Source organism: Vicugna pacos, chromosome 3 (genome assembly GCF_048564905.1).
Source record: "Vicugna pacos chromosome 3, VicPac4, whole genome shotgun sequence".
NCBI classification, from domain to species: Eukaryota; Metazoa; Chordata; class Mammalia; order Artiodactyla; family Camelidae; genus Vicugna; species Vicugna pacos.
The window spans coordinates 99003628-99030311 of NC_132989.1; the positions used below are offsets into that span (position 1 = coordinate 99003628).

The 26684-nt window shown below is 39.2% G+C and overlaps 1 protein-coding gene across 4 annotated transcripts in view; it reads right to left on the bottom strand.

Annotated features, from left to right (window-relative positions):
- Window positions 1-26272, bottom strand: part of CDH6 (cadherin 6) — a 116073-nt gene extending 89801 nt beyond the window's left edge. The window contains exon 1 of one of the 4 annotated variants that reach the window (XM_006199636.4): window positions 26078-26272. The gene's annotated coding sequence lies outside the window, so the exon portion shown is untranslated. Of the gene's footprint in view, window positions 1-9531; window positions 9665-25800; window positions 26002-26077 lie in introns of those variants that run through there. The other 3 variants (XM_072958823.1, XM_072958824.1, XM_031676880.2) reach the window with 3 other exon arrangements.
- Window positions 26273-26684: the final 412 nt, after the last annotated feature.

A 26684-nucleotide genomic window follows, 5' to 3' on the forward strand; every position in this document is an offset into this window, starting at 1 on the left:
AGCTGAGACATGAATGATGTGAAGGAGGCAATTGTATGTTGAGCCTGGGAAGGGTTCCAGAGACAGAGTAGTAAGAGCAAAGGTGTTCTAGTGTCATAGGGTTGCAGGTGTTATAGTGGGAAAAGGTTTTGAATGTTTGGTGTATTAGCCAGGGTTCTCAAGAGGAGCAGACCCAACAAGATGTCTGCCTGCCTATCTATCTATCTATCTATCTATCTATCTATCAAGATTTATTTTAGGGAATTGGCTCATGCAATTATGGAGGCTTGGTGAGTCTAAAATATGACGGGTAGGCTGGCAGGCTGGAGACTCAGGAAAGCGTTTCAGTTCAAGTCCAAAGGCCATGTGCTGGCCGAATTCCATTTTGCCTGTGGGTTGAATTGGGGAAGATAGAAGGTGTTAATCTTTGTTCTCTCAAGGCCTTCAATTGATTGGATGAGGCCCATTCACATTACAGAGAGTGATCAGCTTTATCCAAAGTCCACCAGTTTTAAAGTTAGACTCATCCTAAAATCACTTTCACAGAAACGTCCACAGTCATGTTTGACTAACTATATGGGCATGGTGGCCTAGCCAAGTTGACACATAAAATGATCATATTTGCGAAAGAAGAAGAGGTTAAATGTTACTGAAGCACAGTGCACAAGGAAAAGGGTGGTGGACAATGAGGGCAGGTATGTGCAGTGGGAATCACTGAAGCTTTGGAAGCCACGTGAGTAACATGAACTGATTTAATTTTACAGATGTCTCTTTCTGTGTGTTGAGGCTGGATTTCACAGGAGCAGGAGAGAGTAATTAGGGAGACAAGTTTGGTGGCTTCTGTGGTAGTTTAGGCACAAGGAAATGGTGATTTGGACTTAGCTTCTGCAAGTGGTGGGAGAGGAAACGAGAAGGATTCTGGGCATATGTGGGGAGCAGGTGTGACTGGCCACCGATGGACGGAATGTTGGGCTAACTCAAGGCGGGCCCAGGAAAATGGGAGAGTGGGAGGCATGTATTTCAGAATTTTCTGTCAGAATAAATGGAAGCATGTGTAGTTATCTTTAAAACCAAAAAACCCCCTGTGTTTCTCATATCTACAATTTATACCAGTAAAATAGGTTCTTTGTTAAATGGATGAAATTGCAGTACATTTGGAATTACTTATGCATGTTTTACTTTAATTAACAATAAATCTTTAAGACATGTGAGATAAATCTCTTTCAGGTACAGTTTTCTTTTAGCTATAATTTAAAATAAAACAATTCAGTATTGTGCACTTTTTTTGTTTTTGTGAATTTCTCTACTTATAAAATGTCTAATTGTATCATTGGACAATATATTATAATTAAGTTTAAAATAGTAATGTTATAAAAAGATATTGCAAGTATATTTCAAGTTAGTAGTTCCACAATTATAAATGCTTTGCAATTACAAATGTATTATAATAATATTATTATTTAGAAATTTGGTTATAAAAATGAAATAAAAAAAACTTAAAATCTTTAATGATAATGGAAAAAACAAGTGCCTCCTCTGTTTAAGCAAAGAAACTTCTAAATGCCTAATTCCAGTACCATCTATCCTTACGCTCAATTTATATCTGTATTTAAGCTAAATATATATTAAGCCTTTTTCTACTTTCAAAAACTGGTTTAAATTTTTGGAGAGTGATTAGATCTATCTAAATAGCAGAATAGGAAGTCATGTCCTAAATCCAAAGTTAATTAAAATATTAATAGAAGGAAAACTGTGCTTCAGACTGGGATTTCTTTACTTGCTGCTGGGAACTTGATATTGTAACCTGTGTATACCCTCTGGATAAGCTGAGTAGTGTTCAAACTCCACATCTTTTACCCTTTCCTTGTTACCTTCCCACCTAAAGACCCAGTTCTTTGAAGTGAGGGAGGGTGTCTTATTGATCATGACATCTCAGTGTCTGGCATGGTACCTGAGCCAGGCTCTTATTAAGATGCTCAATTAATAGTCCTGAAAAAACTGATTCACTCAATTCATTTGTGAGTGTTCAGTTATTTATTTAGAAAAATCTAGACTCAGCTTCTCAAACTGTAGATTGTGACCCATTAGCTGGTCCTGAAACCAACTTAGTAAGTCTGAAGAGAATTTAAAAATAATTAAATGGAATAGTATATCATAGAACAGATAGCTTTGCATGTAGTAAATTTCTTTTTTTTTTGATGAAGCTTTTAGGTTATAAACATATGTGAATATGTACATTCGGTTGTGATGTAAAATGTATTTCTTACTGTGTGTTGTTTTTGCATTCAAAAAGTTGGTCTAGGTTTTAAAGTTAAAAAGATTATTTTTTTAAAAAAGGATCCAAATTTATGAAAATTATGCCTAATAGTAGGAGACAGACAGGGACTATATGGGAAGATTGAGGCCATGTTGACTATTCAACACACATAACATAGAAATAAAACAGATCCCATTTCATTTAACAAGTATATACTGTGCACTTATAAATGCCCTTGATTAAATACTGTGAGGAATATAAAAATACCTAAGAGAAGGTCCCTCTGCTCAAAGAGCATGAGAACACCCAGCAAGAACTATGTGTATCCAGCTATAGCCTTACAATCAGGAAAAGGTTATGGAATTTTTTTCTCCTCTTCTCTACTACTGATGGCCACCTATTTCCAAATTTCATAACTCAGGCTCTTAGTACTACACTTCAGATAAATTATAAGTTAATCAGCATTTGTGGGCTTGCCTAGGAATCAAACTGTCATTTATTATTTGGTTCTCATGGACAACTGAGTTTTAAATGCATTTTTTGTATAAAACCTTGTTCCTAAGTTGGAGGTTGCTCACATGCTCACACACACACACACACACACACACTTCTTCTTTTTTTTTTTTTTTGGTAGTAGGGCTTGCTGTATTAGAGCAGAAAATGGCAGACTTTTTCTCTAAGGAGTCAGAAAGTGAAGATTTTAGGCTTTGTGGCCACATGATCTCTGTTGCAGCTACTCAGCTCTGCTGTTGTAGTGTGAAAACAGCCATAGATAATACATGAATGATTTGTTACAATAAAATTATATTTATGGGCACTGAAATTTGAATTTTATATAATTATCATTGAATACTAATCTTTCAATTTTTTTCCCAGCCATTTAAAACTGTGAAAACCATTCTTAGCTTGCAGGCCATACAAAAACAGGCAGTGGCTGGATTTTGCCTGAGAGCCTTAGATTGCTGACTCCTGTATTAAAAGCAACAACGGATTTTTGTCCCAAGAGATTTACTGTAATGGTTTTGTGCAACTGAATCAAGAAAATAAGCGTTAGATTGCAAACAAATTTCTCAAGCCCAGAAACTGTCTCATTTATTTTTTTAAACCTCAACTTCTCAAAAAAAAGTCAGATATAAGTTATAAAAATGTATTGAAAGTGCATAAATGAATTATTTAAGTAATATAGTAGGCTGCTTGGTAGAATTTGCAAACATGTAAGACCTCTTTATACTTCTGGTGTAGGAGGGCATAGATTTTGAAAAAAATCAAAAAGCTTTCTTTTCTTCACAATGGTAACTATGTTTTACAGTACAGCCATTGTCAGGAAAAACAGGTTTTAGGTCATCTTGTCTCCTGGTTCCCATGTGGATCTTTTCCCATGACTGTCAAATCTGATGATACAGGTTTGATTTTATGAAGGGAGCTGGCTGGTTTCCGCGCGCGCGCGCGTGTGTGTGTGTGTGTGAATGCGTGACTGGAGGATCCAGGAGTCATGTTTTTACTTGTACAGAATAATCATCAATCAATATTATCATCATCAAATAATACTATTAATCAAAATGGCCAAGATTTATTGAGTACCTATTGTGAGCCAAGAACCATGTGATGGCCTTACAACACATCTCATTTAATCCTCACAATAATTTCAAGAAGTAGGATACTGAAGGAAAATGATAGGGATTGAATGATTTATTCAAGGTCACATGGATGGTGGGAATCCACATAAGACTGACTCCTAAAGTTAGTCACCCCTGAATCTGCTTATTTGTGGCAGCGCTCTTTAGTTTAGACCTGGAAACTTGAAAGTCTTTGTTTTGGAATGAGTAATGAGTCTCCTGCACACCATCTGTAGAATTCTCAATTTACCTAACTTTATTAGAGTTAAATTTGATTGGGCTACATCTTCAAAGCACTGATTTGCTCTAATCAGCATTATTTTACATGGTGGAACCGAACTGGGCCCAAGCTATTTGGTTTTACATTTTCTATTGCCTAAATAGTGACACTTCCCCCAAGTGTCACTTTCACTGCATTCTTGATGGCATGTTTTCACTAACAAAGTTAAATGTTTTAAATTATTTCAGGGATATTGAAGAATGGGTTGAATAATACTCATACCTGCAATGGTTTATTATATTTAGTTCAATAAGTGTAATATCTAATTCTATGTGGTATTGTATTTAAAGGATTTAAAAATTCATTAAATATTTGCAATGAAAAAGTAAAGTATCATGTAAACCATCACTAACTAGTTGATTGGTGCTTACCAAAGGGCTTTTCTTGTAATTATAGTTAAAATATATTAAAGTTAGTGATAGACATCATTCTAGGGAATATTCAGAGAGAATTATAGTAGAGAGGAGTTTATAGCTCTCATTTTTGCCAATTTTATCCAAAATTGGGTAAAATATCTTCTCAGCAGCAGTACTGTAATTTCAGTTGTAGCAACTAGATAGAAAACAATTAAATCTAATCACTGTTACATGTGTGACTTGATCCATTTCCACTGGATTTCAGGAATGAGCTAATATGAATTGCAATGCTTTTTACATCAAAGTTTCAAACTTTTTTATGCTAGACATTTTGAAAGTAGCAAGAGGAAAGTCATAGTATAAAATCATTCAAAGTTGTCAGTTTATATGAGTTTCCAAAACTTTACTAGGATATGCTCACATTTTTCATTAATTTCAGGTCAAGATTTATCTGCAATCAGTAAATAAAGGCTTACAGAAATGTAGTTCCATTGCCAAACGCCTTAGCTTCAAATGTGATTTTCTCCCAAAGTGATTTCTTTTAGATACAATGCAATTTCTTTCTGATCCTGGGCATATGGGCCTATGCTAATATGAAATGGTGTCTTAGAAAGGTTATTTTGTTTTCTGCAGAGAGCAGTCATCTTTTGACCTATATTCAATATGTGACACAGATCTGGTTGTGCAACAACCATTAGCCTCATCCGAAATCCCCAGTTGGAGGTCAGGGCTCAGGGCAGGGACCATTACTCTTGGGTGTCAGAGCTAAACTTAATTAATGCCTTTAAAAATATATGGATGATATTTTGTTCCCCTTAAGATGCATGAAAATGGCCTGCAGGATTTAATCCTGAAAAACGTTAAAAACAAGAATGACTTCGTTGTTTGATATGCCCCTGTGACCTCTTTCTGAAATCATCAGCACTGCCCAGTGCGTTTGGCTTTTTCCTGGCCTGCTGTGCTGTCCAGTTTTTGTTGTTGTTGTCATTTTGTTTTTTGTTAAGGTACAGATTCCTTCTGTGCACCTCTCTGGCCCTCAAGGCACCCTCTAGTAAGCCATCATCTTTTGAAGACGGGCCCTCCCCTTTCATGCTGCTGCAGAACCCAGGAAGGCCACGGGGTGGAGAGTTACAAAGAGAAGGGCTTGGGCTCACAGTTCGGAGGAACAATGGTGGTTTCTACGGTGCCAACGGGCAGAGAGGGGAACACTTCTTGTGAGCTGGTCTGAAATGTTTAGCAATCATTTTCCAATGAGAATTGGCAGTTGCCTGCTGGGACGAAATGTTATGTCAGCACAGGTGTCAAGAGAACAAGAGAGGTTTCTGAAGAAAGTAATTGGCAAATCAGATAGGGCTGGGGAAAAAGAGAGGTGCCGGGGAGGGCAAGAGGAAGAGGGCAAGGTGCTATCCAGCAGATAGCTTTAAAAGTAATTTTTATCCAGCATTATTTAAGAGCCTTTCAGAAAGCAGATCCCCCTTTCCCAGAGGCATCTGCCAACTGACAGTACAACAGGAAAAGAGAAACTACTTCCGAAAAGCCTTTTTAAAAAAGACTTTTAGAGGCTGTTAAAAAGACATACAATCACATTCTGCTTAAACCTGTTTAAGCAGCAGTTTACTGCTCAGGCTGGGCTTCCTCTACTTAACAGTCTGTTGTTTTCCGTTACCCACCATCCCACCACCCACTCTCCAGAGCCCTTCACCCAACTGCTTAGCCGCAGCTCTGTTTTCTGGCTGAGCTCCACACAGGATGGAGACACCAATATCTAGTTCTCTTGTGTGTGGTCTGGAGATGTAGTTTTCATTTTAGCCCTTTCATTCTTGCAGTAAACGGTACACTGCTTCACCTCTGAATGTCTGAGATTTGTATTGCTTGGGAGATTTTCCAGTGGGTGTTTTGCAGCCTTCCTTCTGTGCTTTCACTGTCTGGGTTCTAATGTCCTTTCCTATCATCCATTATCCAGCCGGTGAAGTAGCTTGCATCTGTGCTTTCTGATTTGAGGAAAATGCATTGTGTTCCCTACCAGTCCTTTTTGAGAATTTGCCTGGAGATGTAAAGTTTTCAGTGAAGGAAACAAGCGTTATGCTCATCATTGTATCTGCTGTCACTAGCATATAGTAGGCAAGCCATAAATACTCACTGAAAATAGGAATGAACAAATAAACGATTGTGAATATGAATGGATGAATAGCCATCAGAAGAACAGTAGCTGGGAACAGCAAAGGGAGGTGTTCAGGGGCACACAGTTGGGCTATAAAAACACCTTCAACCAGCCTTTTATTTAAACATCAAAGTAAGCTTTGTATGAAAGAGGTTCATGCACATACATGCAGCCCTATGGGACAGCAAGCTTAAGCCCTGCTGGCTTCCAGTACCAGCCTTGATTTTTTTAGAATTGTAACTCATTTCCCCCATTTTTTTATATGCAAATACTTTTTAGGGGAATGTTTTTCCTGAAAGCAGAGTTTTGGAGCAGCAAAGAGAGAAAGAAGGAGAACTGATACAAGAAAGCGTTCTCAAGGTGGCCACCACTGCATGGGATCATCCCAGAAACCCTCTGAAACGCATCTCAGGACCATCTCTCCTGAGGAAGAAAGGGAGAAACACTTCTCCATAGGCTCCCACCACTGATTTGTCAAAGGTTCACCTCCTGGAACAAATTGCCCGTACTTCTGGGTTGTATTCGGTGTAGCAGACAACAGGTTCCTGTGGTGTCTCACTCTGTGGCATCAACACAGAAGCCCCAGGGCAGAAGGGAAGGTGTGCATTTCCAAGAATTGGGTCAGAATTTGTGCAGAATTGGTTGTCATGGCAGTGGCAGGAATGAGAGTCAGAGGAAGTAAGGAGATCTGAAATGGTGCAGGAGCGGTATCTGATACAATCCCCAAAACTAATATACCACCTGTAGTCACTCACTGTTTTTAGGGAAAAAATGTGAAACCACTTAGATCTGAATTAATAATTTGAAAACTAGAATAACTATTGTGTTTAATAATATAAATTGAGTGTACCGCTAGTAAGACCATATCACAGAGTTAGAGAAATAGAGAATTAGACTCATCTGGCTCTGTGTGTCTCTGTGTGTCTTATTTTTGATGAATAGATTGTTTTCAGGAGATCTTAAAATTGGAGACCTGCCAGGAGAGACCTGCAGTTCCAACGGTTTTCTCCATTCATGTTAGGGGAATGACTGTGCAAAGGAATTGACCTGGGCTTGGTGTAGCGCTACCTGAATTAGATTTCTGGGAAATCTAATGCCAGCTTCAGAAGTGCTCCAACTGAGGAATTTAGGGATGAACCAAAGCCTCAGAGAAAAAGCATGTTAGCTGAAGTTGTACCAATATCAGGGGTGGAGTACGTACACATTAATCTTTCATGATCTACCAGAGGGCCTCAATCTTTTTGCTTGCACGTCAAAATAATACTGAAAAAAAATCTATGTATTTCTTCATATTAATAGTTAAAAACATTTTACTATCAGCTTAAGCTGTTGAAAAGAATGTAATTTCTGGCCAATTGTAAATATTAACACTAAAACAAACTATCAAATCACTCTGAAAACTTTCCAATGGAATCTTAATACAATAGCAATTCAATGGCCACAATACCTCAACTAAAAATATGGGAATGAGATCATTTTCATAGTCAGAAATTTTATGCCTTTCCTTTTGTTCATGAACTCATTTCGATTCAACTTTCCTCACATATTTTAATCTAAGGTAATTTTTATGCTTGAATGTCTTATACTGATCACATATACTCTGCAAAAATTATGTACATGAAATGAAATTTGGGATTAACATTTTCTGTAAGTCTCTAAGTACTACTAATTTTGTTCTGAATAGATTTAACTTTATTATTATTCTTATAACACAAAGCAACTTAATTGCAAATTTTTATAGTTGTATAATTATATTTATAAACATAAAAGTAAACCTTATATGGAAAAGGCTCATGCACATATATGCAGCCCTATGGGACTTGCAAGCATAAGACCCGCTGGCCTCCAGTGCCAGGCGACCCAGAGGTGTCCCCTGGGTAACAGTCACAGAAATTGGTGCTCCAGATGAGGGTATGTATAAGCCCTGTCTGGAAGATAACTCCGGAGCTGCAGGGAGGCAGAGGTCAAGTGCAGATGGCGTGTACTGGCCTTCCATCCCTAAGAGCGCATCCGTTCCCTGAGAACAGGGCCCTAGGCCTCTAGTTCTGGGCCAGAGCTGAAACCTGCCCCTCAAGCCCAATCTCCAGGCCAAGCAAATGAGCCTCTTTCTCAGAAGACGGGGGTGTAGGGGGAGGTATGGGAGAGGAGGCGGTGGGGGTGGGGCAAAAGGTTGAGGGAGGGGGAGGGTTGAGGAAGGGAGAGGGGTTGGGGGAGAAAGGGGGTGGGGGCGCGCGTGTGTGCACCGTCCCACTGCGCACTGTCCAGGTTGGGGGCCAGTAACTGTCTCCTCCCGCCGGACCCAGAACGAAGCCCCCGGCCACCAAAGCCAGGAAACCGAGGCGTGTCCCAGCCTCGAGCACTGGGGCACCAGGCGCCCGTCTAGGGTCCCCTCCCGGAGACGCGGCGCTTGGGACGCGGAGGACGGCGAGCGCCTAGATGAGAAGATGGCGCCCCCTGCTGGGGCGCGGCAGAGAGAGCTCGGAGGTGTGCCCGGAGGCTTCCTCTGGGGAAGCGCCCCGACAGCCCCACGTGTGAGCCAGTCGGCCGCCGGCGCCTCAGGCCCAAGCCAAGCTGCGAGAAGACGCGCGTCTCCCGCCCGAGGCCCGCGCCTCGCGTCGGCCCGCGCTGCGCCTGCGGCAGGTGAGTCCGCGCGCGCGCCGCCAGCCCTGTGGGAGCGCTTCCTCGCCCAGCTCCGCGCTGTGGGTCTGCCGCACTGGAGCCCGGGGGTTTCCAAAGGTGTTGTGGGGGCTCCCCTCAGGCGCAGGTGCGAGGTGGGGCTCACACCCTTCCCTCCTCAGGGAGAGGCTCGGGTTGCGCGCTCCCGCCCCGCTGCGGCGCGGGGGGCTGGCGTTCCTGGCGGGATGGGTCTCCGCCTCTCCTACCTGCCTCCGGGTGGGCCTTCTCCGCCAGGAGCTGCTCAGCCAGCTTTGAGGTTTTCTTCCGAGGAATCCCTCCACACGTAGGTGGATTCACTGCGTCCGTGGGCGGAGGTGAGGTCGGGGGCCCTCAGACGCCGCCATCTTGGCGCAGAACCTCAGGCCCCCCGTTGTGTTGGAGGTGTTTCGGTGGCGGAGCTGGCGTGCGTGCGTGCGTGTGTGTTCTCACACCAGTGCCGCGTGTTTCCGATGCCACAGTTGTGACCTCTTGCGTTTTTCCTGCGCGCACTACCACATGCACAGGGCAGGCTGGCCGTCAGGTTAGAATGAGATCCACAAGCCAGGACAACGCCGTGCTGAACAGAACTCGCATCTACCATTTTTAGTTCATTTTGGCTGCAGTTCACACCTTTGCAAGCCCCCCCCACCCCCATCTCCGGTTGCAGATTTTCTGGGGAACTGTGTTGAATTTAAGCCACATTTGGCACATGCACTGTGTCAGCCCAAACACGTTTCCGTGAGTAGAATTATGGGCATGCTGCCCCCAGTGACACATTATATTGGTGACATAAAAAATGTGGTGCTTCGTCCCAATTAGTGAAATAAAAAAAAAAAGTAAACTAGCAGCAGGTTAAAAATACCCAAGACCCTCAAGTTGATGGAAAATTTGGAAGAAATCATGATAACAACAGCAGCAGCAGGAAAAAAAAAACACCTAACAGTTTTGAGGTGCATCCTACATGCTTGGCATTGTCTTAGTTGCTCCTCACAACACGCTTTTGAAGTTGAAACTACCATTATCATCATTTTATAGGCGAGAACTGCACTAAGAGTAACATCCAACAGGGTCACCTGCCCACTGGGAAGGTTTTGTACATACACAGTTGGCCTGGGACTGCTATTGTCATTCAGGAGTAGGACATTTTAAGAGCTCGGTGATAAAGAAGCCCCCTTTCCTCAAAATTTCACATATAACTCATCTCCTAATTAAAGTCGAAGCTTTTATGGTCATGGCTCCTTAATTCTGTCCCTAAACTGCTAGGCAAAAAAAAGACATTCTTGTCATAGTTAAGCATTGGCAGAGAAGTGAATTCACACTGTGGCAAGGTCAGTTCTGAAGTAATACAAATAAGACGAGGAAAAAAAATGTAAGATTTTCGACTCTAGACTTTATTACAGGATGTTTCAGTAACATCCTGTTGTGTGGCATACATCACGTCCACATAAAGGCATTTGTTTATAAAAAAAAAAAAAGCAACCCCCAAACCCTCACTTTTGCCTTAAATTACCCAGATAGCAGGGCCAGTACTCTGTTTTCATTTTTGTATTTTGTAATTATTCCACATACTGTTTTGACTTGGATTTAGATAAACATCTGCATTTCAGCTTAGTTGCCTTTCAAATAAAACCTAAAAGAAGAAAAATTCTTAAAGACAGATTTGGGATATTTTTAGTAAGGCAGAGAAAAGAAAATTGTTTTGTGATGCTATTTTTAAATAACACTTTTAAAGGTTTCTTAAAGCTCCAGTGGTTAGGACAGTGCTAAAGGCAAAAATGTTGCTTAAGAAAATACTTCAGAAAATGCTAGAAAAGTTAAAGCCCAGGCCAGGCCCCTCGAGACCAAGGAGAGTGCTCACATGGCAGGATGTCCTTTGAATCTCTTAAGGTTATTTTCTAAATGAGACTATGAGAACAAAATGAAATTATATTTTCCTTCCAGCTAGCTAAGCCTCAACTCCCTAGATGAAAAAAAATGTTTTCTTTTTGGACAGTGATGTATTTCTAGTCAGTCTGTTCCCAAAACAAATACACCAGAAACCTCACTTCACACACAGAGTGAAATAAAAGATAGGAACAGAGGTCGTTCAAACTTTAGTGTCTCGCTAGCTGCCATTTTGCAGGTAACCCTCACCTGGTGGAATAGGTCGATTCTGGTCTTATCTATTACTTCTAAAGCTGTGCTTTATGAAACCGAATTCCGTCTTGTCCCTCACTTGCATAACACTTAGGTATTTCATTGAGAGCAATACTGATTCTCAGTGATGAAATTGCAGTAGAGAGAGTTAGTTAACTACGTAGCTTCCATTTCTCATCTTTCTCCCTGATAGAATCCTAGTTTTGTCTAGGTATCTTTCCTCCTCTAAACACACACACACACACACACACACACACACACACACACACACACACACACACACACACACACACACACACACACACACACTATCTTAAGAGTGGTCATATGTCCTGGACTGGCCCAGTCTGACTGAAGGACACTACCCTTAATCCTTGATTGTGAGAGACGTTTATCTCTCTCTTCTGCTAGACAAGAATAAGGAAGAATGTAGGCCCATCTCAAAATTGGAGGGAAACCATTGGTTGAATGACATTGATGCTGCAGGTGGCAGGAGGGATAAATAGAAAGATGCTGAGTTTTTGATCATACCTCTCATCCATGGATCATTTTGAGCCTGCTTTTCTATGAACTGTCTCTTAGGTAAAATGTAATTTTATTTATTTCTTAATCCAGTTTGAAATGGGATTTTTCTCTTACTCATAGCCCAAAACATCATAATATACAGGCTGAAAATACTTGGTGAGAAAGAATAAGAAATAATCAGATCTTTAAGATGCTGAACATGAATTACTGTAGCTTACTTTTCTGATCGCCTTTCCTCTGTTAATAGGCTTACTTATTGGCTTCCCCTTTACCCCTGCTAGCTTAATCACTCCTGAAAATCCTTTAATTCCCTGCTTATCATTCTAAAATTGAGGATGTGAAGTGTGGGAGAGACTGCCCCTGCACAGTTTAGATGACTTGTGTTAACGCAAGGTTGAAAGTGTCAAGCAAAGGAATGGTGCAGAGTCAGAAAAGCAATGTTGGGAATCACTTTCCTAACTTTTCTGAACCCCTAGTTCTACTCCCTTTCCTCGGAAGTTGTAATTTCCCATAGTGGTGAGGTGTAATAGATAAATTTGCCAGAATGTACCATAGTACCTTTTCTATTCTAGGAAATCCACTTATGTAAAACTAACTTCGATTGATTAGTAAGTTTAAAATTCTCCTTGTACCTTTGGCCTTGGGCTGATGGATATCACATTGAATAGGGAGGTATAAAGAACATTATCCAAACCTCTCCTACTTCATCTCAGACCTCAGAAAACATTTGGCGTGCTCAGACAGAGCTGGGCTGAACTGCACCTTTCATTGCCAAATAATATTCATGGAGATCCTATTCCATGCATTGACTGCCACTTAAGGAATGAAACAAGAATACATAATCAGCTGAATTTAATTCAATCTATTTTGTGCAGTCATGTTCAAGGTTACAACAAGGTACGTGGAATCTGGTATTAGACTTCCTGTGGAACCTCAAGAAACATTTCCAGGGTAGGAATTTAGGGGGGAATGATTTTGCTCATAAAAGTAGTACGTAAGAGTGTTCCATAGATTGTTTCATAGATTCCATTTGATGTACTAGTGTGGGTGGATAATAAACCGAAAGATAACCAAGGTTTATCATACTAGCCTACACCAAAGAGAGAAAATGTACAGCCTCAGTTTTCACCCTGAACACATAAATAAAAACTCTTAACAATTCTGTGCCTTGGGATAGAGTGACCAAAGAAATTGCAACTTTTACATAAGAAAACATCCCAAATCAAAAATTCAGGTATTGTCTTAGGAGACCCATCAGTTACGTGGTCTGTAACCCTGTTTTCAGACATTTGGCCAAAGGCACCAAGGTCATCTTGGGGATGTCACTCTTCTGGTAGGTGCATCCCCTTGGCCTGGACAGTCTAGGAGGCTGGCACTGACCTTTCTTGCTTCTTAAGTGTATTCCTACAATATGTCCAGAGGAAATCAGATTACGAGAAAAGAAAACTAACATTTAGCATGAATGATATAAAAGCACATAACTGTAGTCCAGAAGTTTATAATGAATACTCTCCATTTCTTCTTTCAACAGACATCTGAGGTGTTTTGCCATTTGCCAAAAACAGTGCTAGGCCTTGTTCTCGTGATGCTTACAGTGAGATAGATGAGACCTAGGCAGTCATGTAGAGACTTTTGAAATAATGTGTTTACAGTTGCACTGAGGCTAAGTAAAGGCTCTTATAGGATAGTGCAGTGAGAAATCTAAGCAGGGCAGGGTGGGTGAGTGGAGGTCAGGGGAAGTGTCCTGGAGAAACAGATTCTTGTCCTTTTCCTAGAAAATTCAATGAGATTTGGTCAGTGAGGAGTGAGGACACTGTAGGTGAGCAACCAGGATAGCTGTTTATTGGTACTGAGCTTGAATACATTCAACTCTAGGCTTAGCGATGGTAGATCCTAACCAATTTCATGACTGAAACACAGTCCTCACAGAATATCTATCTACTCATTGAATAAGTTTCTAAAATGGCAGTTTTTAACAGTCGTATTTAATATGGGTTTACCTCTTTGTATTGCACCTCGCTTGATTGCACTTCCCAGATACTGTGTTTCTGCAGTTGGAAGGTTTGTAGCAACCGTGCATCAGGCAAGTCTATCAGTGTATCAGTGCTGTTTTTCCAACATCATTTGCTCACTTTGTGTCTTTGTCACACTTTGGTAATTCCTGCAATATTTCAAACCTTTTGCCAGCAAAAAGATTACAACTTGTGAGCGCTCAGATGGTGGTTAGCATTTTTAGCAATAAAGTATTTTTTAATTAAGATATATACTTCTTTTTAGACATAATGCTATTGTACATTTTAAGTAGAGTACAGTGTAGTGTAAACATACTTTTTATATGCACTGGGAAACCAAGCGTCACGTGACTCACTTCTTTGCAGTGGTCTGGAACCAAACCACCCAATCTGAGGTATACCTGTATCAAATACATATTGTAACCAACTTGATGTCAATGCATGGTGTTATCCATGGCACCCAACACAATGCCTTGCATGTAAGTATTATTAAATTGAATTGAATTGAATTGAAATGCCATTGCCTGATCTTAAATTTCAGCGGGTCTTCTTTTGTAAAATGATTTCATGTAGAAAAGTATTTCTCCTTTATGTTGTACAACAAACTCATTGAGGGAATTGTAGAGATTAGAGAAAGAAACAACATGGAAATAATATTCTAAGTAATAAGCTGGTAGTGGAGAGGGTTGTGGTGGTTCTTTCTAAGCTGGGGCAGGAAGTCAAAAAGCAAATCTGAACACGAATAGAGACCGTGTAAATCATAACGTAACCTGACACTAAAGGCTAATTTCCATGTTCATGTGAAGTGTAAGTATGGGGAGAAGACAAAACAGAATCAACTCCAAATGCCCTGTTCACTTTACACAAAGCTGGCACTGTGGCCTGTTACTAATAGAGCGTGCTTTCCTTCACTTTGCTGTCTTCCTTCACTTTGTTTCCAAGTTCTGGCTTCATGCTTAGGAAGTCTGTTACTATCCCAAGATTTTACATATATATTTATCTAAGTGTCAGTAATGTTACAGTTTTGTTTTTGTACTCAATTTTTAGTTCGTATGGGGTTTATCTTGCTTAGAATATGAGGAAAGAATCTAATCGTTTCCCCCAAAGTGCTAGTATATGTTGTCCTGTCACCCAGTGTCTCTCCAGCACTGGGCACAGGAGGATCCCAATAAACATTATAGAATGAATAAATTAATAAGTGATGAGTCTGAACTTTCCAGAAACTCTTGCCAGGTTCCCCTTGGGATCAACAGTACATGATTGTAAGACTGACTCAGATTAAAGTGAAAAGCCAGGCCTAAAGCTCAAAGGCTTTTGTGAGGCTATCTGCTGCTTTGGCTATAATTAATTATAACTATATAATTATATATATAGTTATAACTATATATATAATTAGATATATAATAATATATAATTATAATATATAATATATAATTATAATTATATATTATTATAACTATGTAATTATAACTTGTTATGGGAATATACTGATAAATTCATTGAGGCACGGGAAGGAAAGATGTTTCTTATTTTCTAATTATATTTTGAGTCCTGAGAAATATGTACATGTTACATATGTTGCATATATAGCTATGACTATTCCTACACCTTTGACATTATTTTTGGATTTGAGATACACACATTTGAATCTGTCTATCCATCTATCTGGGTATATACACATATATGCATATTAAGCATAAAAGACACAAGAATTTAATATTTAAGAGTATGGGCTATCAGGAGTGCCAGGATTTAATTTAAGCTCTGACAGGTACTAGCTGTGTGACCTTGGACAAGTTGCTTAACTGCTCTGTCTGCCAGTTCTGTCTTTAAAATTGGAAGATTATCAGTATTTACTTCAGAACATTGATGTGAAGATTAAATTCATGTAAGACACTTAGAATAGTGCCTGAAATATTGTAAGTGCTCTCTAAGTATTAGCTTTTATTGTTATCCTACTCAGTTTTCCCAGTAATCTTTCTTATTTTTGCTCATGTAACAGATTCAAAATATCTTAAAAAGAACATTTAGGATTACTTGACTGAGAGGTCAAAAGAAGTCACACTTAGCAAAAAAAGCAATTGCTTTATTTATCATAGAAACTATATAATAACACACATGGATACTAAAACTGTAAAAAAAATTCATAAGGAGCAATGTTTAGTTTAGGATTGAATTCTGAAAAATAAAATACATAGATTGAAAGTGTTAAGCTCAGAGGTACATCTTGTTTCCAAACACAAATTAAGAATTAAAAAATCAAAATGACAGACTTCTGCTAATCTGCTTAAGAAGGCATAAATTGTTAATCAGGCTCCAGGCAACCTTGTTTAATACCAAGTTTAATAAAAATCTGCCTGGAGGAAGAAGAGGTCTGGTGGCGGATTTTGAAAGTTGGGCAGCTCTATTTACACGCTTAGTCCCTCTAGCTCTCAGGACACCATTGATAGGGTTTCCTTTGAAACTGGCTCCTTTTAAAGGAGTCAGAATTATTAAAAACTACGGCACAGGATAGAAAAGTTATATTTTTTTCACTAGTGGGAATAAACTTGAAAAGGAAATAAATTGGAGAAATATTTATTTAAGAGATTCTTTTGCAGCTTCTTTGAGAAGAATTTCAGACAATAAGCATTTATTGAGCCCTCACTATATGCTTACATTTGCTAGTGATGCCTTCATCTTAAAAATGTGATCTTGAGATGGAAGAAGTGATATTTTAAAACCATTTTCTCCTTTCTCCCCAGCCTAGATTTATTCATTCCACAAGGCATCTTATATTTGTATCATGTGGGCTTTTACTGTGCAGGGAATCAAGAAAATTTCCAATTGGCATTGTTTTTAGGAGCACTTGTCAATCAGGTGAAAACTAAATTGGAGAGCATTTGACAAGCGCAGCATCTTCTGAGCAGTCAGAGACTCGTGGCTGCTTCTCTGGGTGGCTGAGTTTAACACGCAGCCCCAAATACACTCCTTGCTTTAAAGTCTTTCTTAATATCGTCTTGAATATTATTGCTTGTTTCTTAATTACAAAGCAGGGCAGGTTTGGCTCTTGTTTTCTATGATTGGTTCCTCTAAACAGCCATGATTGTCATATGGAGAAAAAAAAATTAGGCATTTAAAAATGTTTTAAGTTAGTGACAAATTGGGAAGCAAATGTATGTTCTTTTAATGTTAAGAACATCCAGGGTGCAAAGCAAACTTCTTGTTCTTTGGTGCCCAATTCACCCAGCATAGGGTTTCAATGATTTCTTCCCTTTCCGTCCACTATGTAAAAATTTTTCATTACATCACATTAAATTCAGTTGCTTGAGGGCATTTTACTCTTATGTAGCTTTCAACTTTATATTTTAAATAAAGTAATTCTGTTTGGTGAGAAAGTGGTTATTCACATGATCACTAGACATCATGCAGTGTCTTTTCCTCTGTTGGGGTCATTTTTTTACTTAACTGCATTTTTTTTTCAGAATACACATTTAAATTCAAAAGCCAAGTTTGTAAGAAAAATAAACCACGGTACTATTTGGAAAGATATTTTGTAACGTGACATCTTAGAATTAAAAGCAAATTTGAGGAAGTTTTGTGGACAAAATTTTAAAATGTGGGACCTGTATTTGGCATGCCTGTGCTTATTTCAAAGGCAGTTTACCTGCAGGTCAATATAACTTTCCCTAAATGCAAAATTTATAGCAGAGCTGGTACTTTCCGGATCTGGAGGTTTGGGACCACCTCCTCTTGATGACACTAACCAGTAAGTGACCCCTTTATTCTGCTGGCTTAATTAGGACCTGCCCCAAACATCTCTTTTTTGATAAAAAGGGCAGATATGAATCAGAAAGTGGAACTGTGGAACTGATATTTATCACAAAGCCTCCCTCATACAATTAATTTTTTTTTATGAAACACTGACAAAATCCCAACTAGATACTTTTAAACAAGTAGTTTAATATGAGAATAATTGCTGGGAAATACAGTAGTTCTATTTGATTCAAATTCGGATCAGCAGTAATCCACCAGTCTTGGTGAGTTTTATCATTTTGCGATGGTGATTACTTAGTCTCACCACACCGTTTTGATCTGGGTTAAATTAGAACCTGTTGCTAAGAAGAGCTTAGAATATTTTACTTGAGTGTGAAATTGAGCATTTTCAAACATTTTATAAAAGGGATGATAGTAGATTAATAAAGCTCTCTTTTTTTAATCCTGCAAAGGAAGGTTAACCTTTGCAGATAAAAATATAAGCTCATTTTCATGACTGAAATCTATACTGTGAGCTAGAAAGCAATTGCTTTTTGGTGTAACAATGCATACCTTAACGTACAAATCAGCACCTTAGAAAGTTTGTGTTTGCCCGCAGTTATATAAAGTTAACTTTTAGGGAAAAAACTTTTATACCCTTTTTATAATGTATATATTTAAATTGAGCTGGGTTAAAAAAATAAGATATAATTTTAAAACTTCTTATTTTTCACTGAATAATCCACTGTGTAATCAAGTAGGTGAATTCATTGCTGCTGACACATTCCAGCCATAAGCTTGGAAAAGCACACTTTTGGAGGATCTATTCATATAGTCAAACGTTGCATTAGTATTCCAAATATTATTATTAATCTCTATCAAGTTTAATTAAGGGATCCAAGGATACCTCTCGATTGAATGACTTTAGTTTATCTTTTTGGCCGTCTGTTTGGTTTCTCATTGTAATTCCCCTTTAATTTTTTTATTTATCCAAACAAGAAAAAGAACTAAGTCGATCATTTTTCAACATTATGTTATTCATTATCTAACCCAGTGATCCTCAGACTTTTGGATTTCATGGAACATTAACGGTTTTTTTTTTTTTGAGTGGGGAGGGTTGACATTGGGTTGCTTGCCAGATTTAATTTTGCTAAGGGGAAAAAACAACATAATTTATCCATATACTTTCATGAAAACAGTTGACATTTTAACTCCAAAGGAGTGGGAAGGTCACTGTGAGTCCTTTAAACTGAATAAATTAAACTATGAAAAACACAATAGGTTGTGTTTTTCATTTTTCATATCTGATCACTGACCAATAAACTTTTTTCTTTTTTAAAGATGGACACCTGATTTTGGATAGCCTGGGGAATCATTGCTTTAGATAAAGTTCACTCAAAACTATGGTTAAATCATTACAAATAAAACAAAAACCTAAATGTTATCATTTGTCCCCCAACTAGTGGTCAGAATTTTGAAGGAAAATTTTGATTGTTTTTTTGCAATAGGAGCTTTAGGGTACGAACACACATAAAATTCCTAAAGAAGTCCAAATCCTTAGTTTCCATGTCTGCTCCTTCTTAGCGTATTTATAAATAACAGTATTGTAAATTTAAATTTCCTCTTTCAATTTTTAATGCCAGAATTTTTAATGCCAGAATGCTAGAAGTCAAATTACAGAAGAGATAGATAGAGATAAAGAACAAGATGAATTTAGTTTATCCATGTTACTTCATCTCTCTGGTCATCAGGTATCTCAAATGTAAATGATGGGTGTTAGATAAAGTCATTTCTAAGCTTTTTTCTATGTCTGACACTCTCTGATAATATTTCTAATTGTCAAACTGTCCATGAAGGCTGTGACTTTTTGAATGGGGGTAATAGAAAGAAGAGAGTTTAATGAAAATGGTTCATCAGTGTCAACCACATATAATATTACTGTATAGTTGAGAGGATGTCTTTCTTCTTTTCTCCTTCCTGCTTTCCCTCCTTCCCCACCTCCCACCTGCCTTTTCTTGTGAAATTTTACTGGTAAAGAAACCACTCAGAACAAATATTGAACTGTGATGGTAATGAAATAATAAAACTGTAATCATAAAAGAAGAAAGTAATTATTTTTACCCATCAAATAAGGTGGGAAATAAATACAGTCTTACTTCAACTCTACCTGCAGTCCCCAAAAGCTATGTATCTAGCCAGTTTGTCAATGCCCTAAGAAAGGAGTGATGCTGTCATGGGTGCTGTGAGGTTGGGATGCCCTCTGTCAATGAAATAGTTGTCATTTTTAGCTACCTTCCTTAAGTGCCCCTCCAACTTGAGGCTCGCTCTTTGAAGGCAGAAGATGATTTATTATCTTATAAAAAGTACCATTATTATGCTCAGAAAAAGGGCCCACACAATCCTTTTTACTAAATTATAAACTCTAATGCATGCTTCCAAGTGGTTTTTCAGAAATGAATAACCTACAAACATTTTTCTCAGCCTTAAAAATCTTCATTGCTCTGGGCAAAATAATCAGATCATTCCCATGGCCTCTGCTGCTCTGTATTTCTGAGAGTCACACTTTTACTTCTAAGATATCACAAGTGTTTGTTAACAGCACATTCATTAAGTGCTTGGCTCAAACAGAAATTTCCTAGAAATTCAAACTAAAAAGGGCTGAATAAAGAGGATACAAGTATAACATCTTCCTTTTGACTTGCTCTGTAATTTATTAACATACAGAATGCACATAAAATACTTATAACAGTGTGTGACATAGAAAAGCTCAGGAAAGGTTTATTATCATTTATTTTGTAATTATCATCCTTGTTATTTGGATGTATAAAAATTCTGAGCCTACTGGTTAGTTTTTTTTTAAATTTGTGTGTATGTATGTGTAGATATATATATTCAGCCAAATTTTAAATTCAGACACATTTTAAAATATATTTGCCATGTTTGTTCCCAGGCATGTATGGGGTGGAGGTGTGCTGTCTTGCTAGTTCAGTCTTTTTTCGTGCTATACTGTGTGCAGAATCCAAATGGATGACTTACATTTGGTCTTTATCACTTTCATATACTTCGAGTTGTAGGTGTCAGAAGGACACACAGTATAACTATTTAGCTTGCAGGAGACAATAAAGATAATAAAAGGAAAAGAGTCGATATTCTTCAAAGCACTAAGAAAATCTCTTTCTTTGATTCTCCTGAGATTTCAGACCACTTTTTAAAAAACATACTTTTCTGGTTATTTTATGATCCATGTAGGATCATTTCCTTTATATGATGATTTTTTTTTAAAGGATAACTTTCAAATTTGCATTCCATGGTTAGAGAAGCATAGTGTTTATACACATGTTAATGACATAATCATGTTTATAAAGTTGTACTTAATAGTAGCAGTATTTATAAGGTGGAAAATGTATCCTGTGTAAAAATGGCAATTTTGATTCTATTTCTGTTCTTATGTTTTCCTTTTATGTAAAAATTCACCTCCTCATCTCTTGTCATTTTACTCACTTGAGACATCTTCTCAATTTAGTTTTTTCTTGCTGTTTTCCATTCTTATAACTTATTAGGTCTCCTGAACATCTTTTGGGCATATCTACCAAATTAGGGAATTATAGAAAGAGAAAAACACAGTGCTCTTTCAAATGATGAAAAATGAAGATAAATCATACCCTGTGAGCTTTCTAGTCCTCGTTTTCTTCCTAAGTTGTTCTCCTCCAAAAGATAGCACTGCATATGATAGGAAAAGCTTGGGACCCATGCTGCCCATTTATACTGCACATCAAATGTAACAACATTCTGGCTTTAATTAAACTCTTCCTCTTACAAATCTCAGCAAGGTGATCTGATTAATAGATGAAATGAGCACCCAACAGTGTTAATGTAAAGATATTAGACAGATGAAACAAAGTAAAATAATCTCTAATAATCTGTAGGGATGGGGAGACATAGACCCCTGTACATATGCGTCTACTCTACATTTATGCATGTGTGCTCATAGCATTCATTCTTCAGTTAGTTTCTTTGTTGGAAGAGTTAAAAATTTCCTGGAGAGTTGAGTCTTGAACAGCTAGAATACAGGCTGTATCTGGTCTCCTCTGACCCAATCATTTTGGCTTAAAGAGCCTTACCACATTTACTTCTGTAGTAAATGAAGGTGCACCACCTTTTTGAAGGGTTATGTATACTTTTCCCCTCTTAACTTATCTCCCTTCTTTTTGAGTGATGGGGTTACAAAAACTGTATACATTTGGCTCCATACCTGAATTAGGGAGAACCTGGTTTCTCATATGATTGCTTTGAAAAAAGGGAGCATTCCTTAGAAATAGGAACTTTAAAAAATGTAGGCCAGTTTAATCTTCCTAAGAGGAAAGCTCAAACAAAAATAATGTTTAGATCTAGGAAAGTGCCTCAAACTTTCATCTGTGTTGAAAATAAAACAATAATCCTAGTGGAGAAAAAAAAAGAAAAGAATGAAGAGAAAAAAAAAATCAACCCAAGCCCTACATTTCCTTATTTCTTCTCTAATATTATTGGAACAGTGTCACAACTGGGTGCTCTGTGTGTGTGTGTGTGTTTTAATTTTCTTCTTTCACCAATTTCCCTATTAGCATGATGTTCTTGTGTCTTTGTATTTAGAAGCATTATTCAGAAAAAATTTTAAACCAGAGAAGGTTTGATTATCTACATTTTCACCTTTTTTGTGAAGCAAATAACGTAAGCTCAGTAGACACTAGCTAGGCTAAAACACTATTAAAAATGCGATTCAGACTGAGTCACTGCTCGTTATTTTTATAAGCAAGACCCTAATTCTGATTGACCCCAAAGAATGGGTTGCTGTGACTAAGCTACAGCACAGGCAACTGGCTTCTGCCGGATGTTATCTCATTTGGAACACATTTCAAACTTTAGAACAGATTTTTAAATTGGAAGTTGAAACCTGCAGACTGTCAGCAGAAGAGGCTGATTCACCCCCCATATCTTACTTTAAGTTCCAGGCAGTTTTTTTTTTTTTAAGAAGTAGGTTACCTAAAATGTGTTGTGATACATACATCAAAGAGAGAAATAAAAGACACCCCCACCCTGGAATAAGAGTGACACATGCATCTAAACGTCTTTTGGAATTTTTAATATATACTTATTTGAGTGGGGACTTCTTTAAATTAGAAGCCTCTAGTTCAGTATAATTTGTGAATGTTCATGGATCTCTGAAAGGTTAATTTTTTTTTCTGCAAACATTGGTTCAGTGGTGGGAGTTCTTCATTTGGAACTTTTTGAGTCATAACTATAATGCCATTATTATTAGTAGGTAAGTTTGATTGAAGGAAGTACAGTCTTGGCAAGATCAGAAATAAGGAAAAATCTTACCTTATATTGATAGTGGGGAATTTTTTATTAATTGGCCATTGCTTTCATTTAGAATCATAGAAAAGTTACAAAAGTCTAGATACCCAGAAACTACGCAAACATTCTTGAGTTCCTTAAATTAGAGGAACTATACAAATGACAGCAATAATAATGGTTTTGACATGTCATAAGTGTCAAGATAGGGCTTGGAGAATACTAACTTGTCTGTGAAGAGAAAGCTGTTACGTGCTTTTTATTTTAGATAACAAAACCCGCGATGCAGCTGGACTGCAGGGAGAAATGCATGGCGTGACCCACTAGAGGTCCCTTCCAACTAAAAAAAGTTTCCATAGTTCACAGGATGCAGCCTCAGTAAGCTGGCATTCATGACTGCAAAGCAAGTAAGGGCCAGAAGGGGGGACCACACATTTTACTTCCTTAGGGAGAGACATGGTTTCATTCAGGTTGTTATATTTATCTCTTTTTTTATCCCTATGTGGGACAGTCACTCAGTTAGCTCTAATTAGATATTCAGGACCTGTTGTTCCAACTTATTCATACACTTGTTAAAAGAAAGTGCACTTGATGTCTGGAACTGTAGTTGTGCTTTCTAGAGATACTAGCTCTTTTGAGTGTATCGGGGCAATATTTTGCAAGATTTTTTTTTTTTGCATAAAAAGGAAGAGTGCCTCAGAGTAAGTTTCACTTGGAAAGCTGATGGAAGTGGTGGGTGGAGGAGGTAATATATGTATTTTCTGATAGTAGGCACCTTGGTAGGAAATGATTATGTTTCTGTATATTATCTTTGCAGAGTTAGCATTAAGAAATGTAATTGCAATAAATTGATGTAAAAGCTAGATAGTAAAGGGACTAAAAGTCCCTATAGAGACACCAGGCTGTCACTTACTTATAATGGTAGCAAGAGATAATTGTAGACAACTACAGTAGCACTAAACCATTGCTGTTTTCCTTTAAAAATGTGCTCTGCCTCTCATGTTTTTCTGAAGAAATCGGTTACTTCCTCTGCTTCTAAAGTATGCCATGAACCATCAAAACACATAGAATAAAAATCTGCCTTTTATTTCCCCCCAATACCTTTTTAATTAGAACACACCAAAGAGCAAAAGGGGATGAGATACAATTCTGTGTGATTGCATTTTTCCAGTAAATTGTTGGATTTCTTTTAAGTTTCTGAGCTCAGCATTGAAAATCTGGCCTCTGGCATAAACTTTGCCCTCCTTCTATGACAAAATGAAGACATCTGCTTGATCATATCCCGTTCCTTCACAACTTGTCTTCTCGCTCTCTAAAAAAATAGCAGACACATAGCCAAGCAAGTGCTGTTACACAAAGGATGATGCTCAAGCCAAACTGGAAGAGATTTTTTTTCTCTCTCCTTAAGTAGAATCCTAAAGGTTTTCCTTTTCAGGTAAAAGCATCAGCAAAAAAAGAAAGGAAATAAGCAATCCTTGGCCATCATTTGTGTAAGCTTATTTGTTCTCCATTCTTAGAAGAGTTGTCCATTAACTAGGTAAATCCCTGTGTTCCTTTTCCCACACAGGGAGGATTTTGCACCCCTTGGATAATAACCACTAGAAAGCCCATATTTTGCATGTGCATCCTTCCAGAGCAAGCAGACATGTACACACCAGCCACTCCAACAACACTTTGCAGGAAAAAGAACCCTCTTCTTTCCCACATTATGGTGCTTCAGTAAGTGAAAATGAAGATTGACTGAAACTCGGGCTGATACACCTTCATAGTGTGAATATCATAATTAAAATGTCCTTGCCAAAAAAAAAAAAAGAGAGAGAGAGAGAGGGAGAGAGAATTGTGTGGCTCTTCCAGATGATTAAACTTATTGGTACTTGAATGTTCTCAGTAGTTAACTCAGGTGAACAGCCCCGTTCTCTAACAGGGACCTGCATATAACTCCCCATAAAATATGGATTTTATTGCAGCAGCGACAACACTTCTCAGCACCACGCTGACCTCTCCAGCATCTCCCATCTCGATATCTCCGATAACTCTTGGCTGAAGAATAACTACGGAAGAAGTAATCCCAGCCCTGCAACTGCTGCCCTACACAACATATCAACGTTCCCTCTTATTAAATTACGGGATTAAAGCATTGGAGGCTCCACTTTTCCTGCATCGGACACCTAAAACCAGACGCACTTGGTTTGCTCTCTAACCAGTCCTGGGGAGGCGTTATCTCCCGGATTTCTGCCTGACCAGACGTGAAAGAGCACGAGCGAGCTGCGTCTTCCACATGACTTTTCCCTGGACAGTGTGCTCCATTTTCGAAGTCCAATGTTGGACTTTCCTTGCAACCTAAGCATTTCTGTCCTATGTCAGCCGGCAGGCGTTGCCCCCAACGTGCAAGCTAACAGTTTTCTTTAGCTTCTTCTCTGAGCCAAATCATCTCTTCAGCCTAAGTTTTCCTTATTGGGAGCATTCGGGAGTTTTCAAGCTACCTGATTTTCTGCTTTACCCGCAAAGCCAAGAAATGTAACTCAAGCAAAGCAGTCCCCGCGCAGACCCTTGTGATGTGGGCAGGTGGAAATAAATCAAGCCCCAAACGGCTCCACGGGTCCTGCACGCACCAGCGCCCTTGGTAATTGACCAGCCAACTTTGCAAATGCCGGAGCTCCCTTGGCAGCCTCTGCCGGTGGAGAGAAAGGCAGCGGGTTCATCCCCGCGGCCCCGTCACATATGCCCCCACCAAGCCCCACCGCGGATGGGTCTTACCAGAAGGCGGAGGAGCGGGGCCCAGGCTTCCCGGGAACCGGCGCCGGTTCTAGGCAGCGGCAGCGGCAGCAGCAGCGCCGCCCGCGCAGCCGGACCCGCGCGCCCGCTCCGACCCGGGCTCGCAGGCTGAGCATCCCTCCCAACTCCGGCGTGCGGCACCCACCGGGCGGAGAGGGCTCTCTCTCTGATTGGCTTCCATCAACGCTACAGAATTAAAAAAGAGAGAGAGAGAGAAAAAAAAAAGGCATGCACCACCGCTAACTGAGACCGAACCCACCTCTGTTCGCCTTCCTGCGCCCGGGGAGACCCTGCGACCCGCCCAGGCTGCTCCTGCCTCCGCTGCCGCTGAGGTCTCCGGCTCTGCCGTTCTTGCTGCCGCGGCTGAAACTGCAGCTCTTGGGATGGGAAGGTTACGGGCTCCCGAGAGCTGGCTCTTGTGGGCACACACTGATTTGCAAGTGAATGAAGTGGGAGGGAGCAAAGAGAGGAGGACTTTGTTCGAGAGGCCCAGTGCCTGCCCCCGTCCTCCCCCTCCCCTTGACAGAATGACTCCCTGTGTTTGAAGTCCTGAGCAATTCGCTCCCTGTAACACTCCCTCAGCCCCAGGCTTTCCTTTCTTTTCCTTTCTTATTTTTTGGGGGGTTAAGTCATACTAAGAACTTGCGTGACTTCGTCTGTTCCCTGCTTTGTACTGTCAAAATGCAGCGTGTGCTGTTATCCGCAACGGTTGGATATTCTTTTTTTTTTTTTAACCGACTGAGCAATTACAATTCCCAGGGACACAGTACATCGTCGCACTATCAGTTGGCCAGCTTCGTGTTATACAGCACGCATAACATGCACACATACCGAACAAACCCGTTCTCCTGAGATAATACCGACGG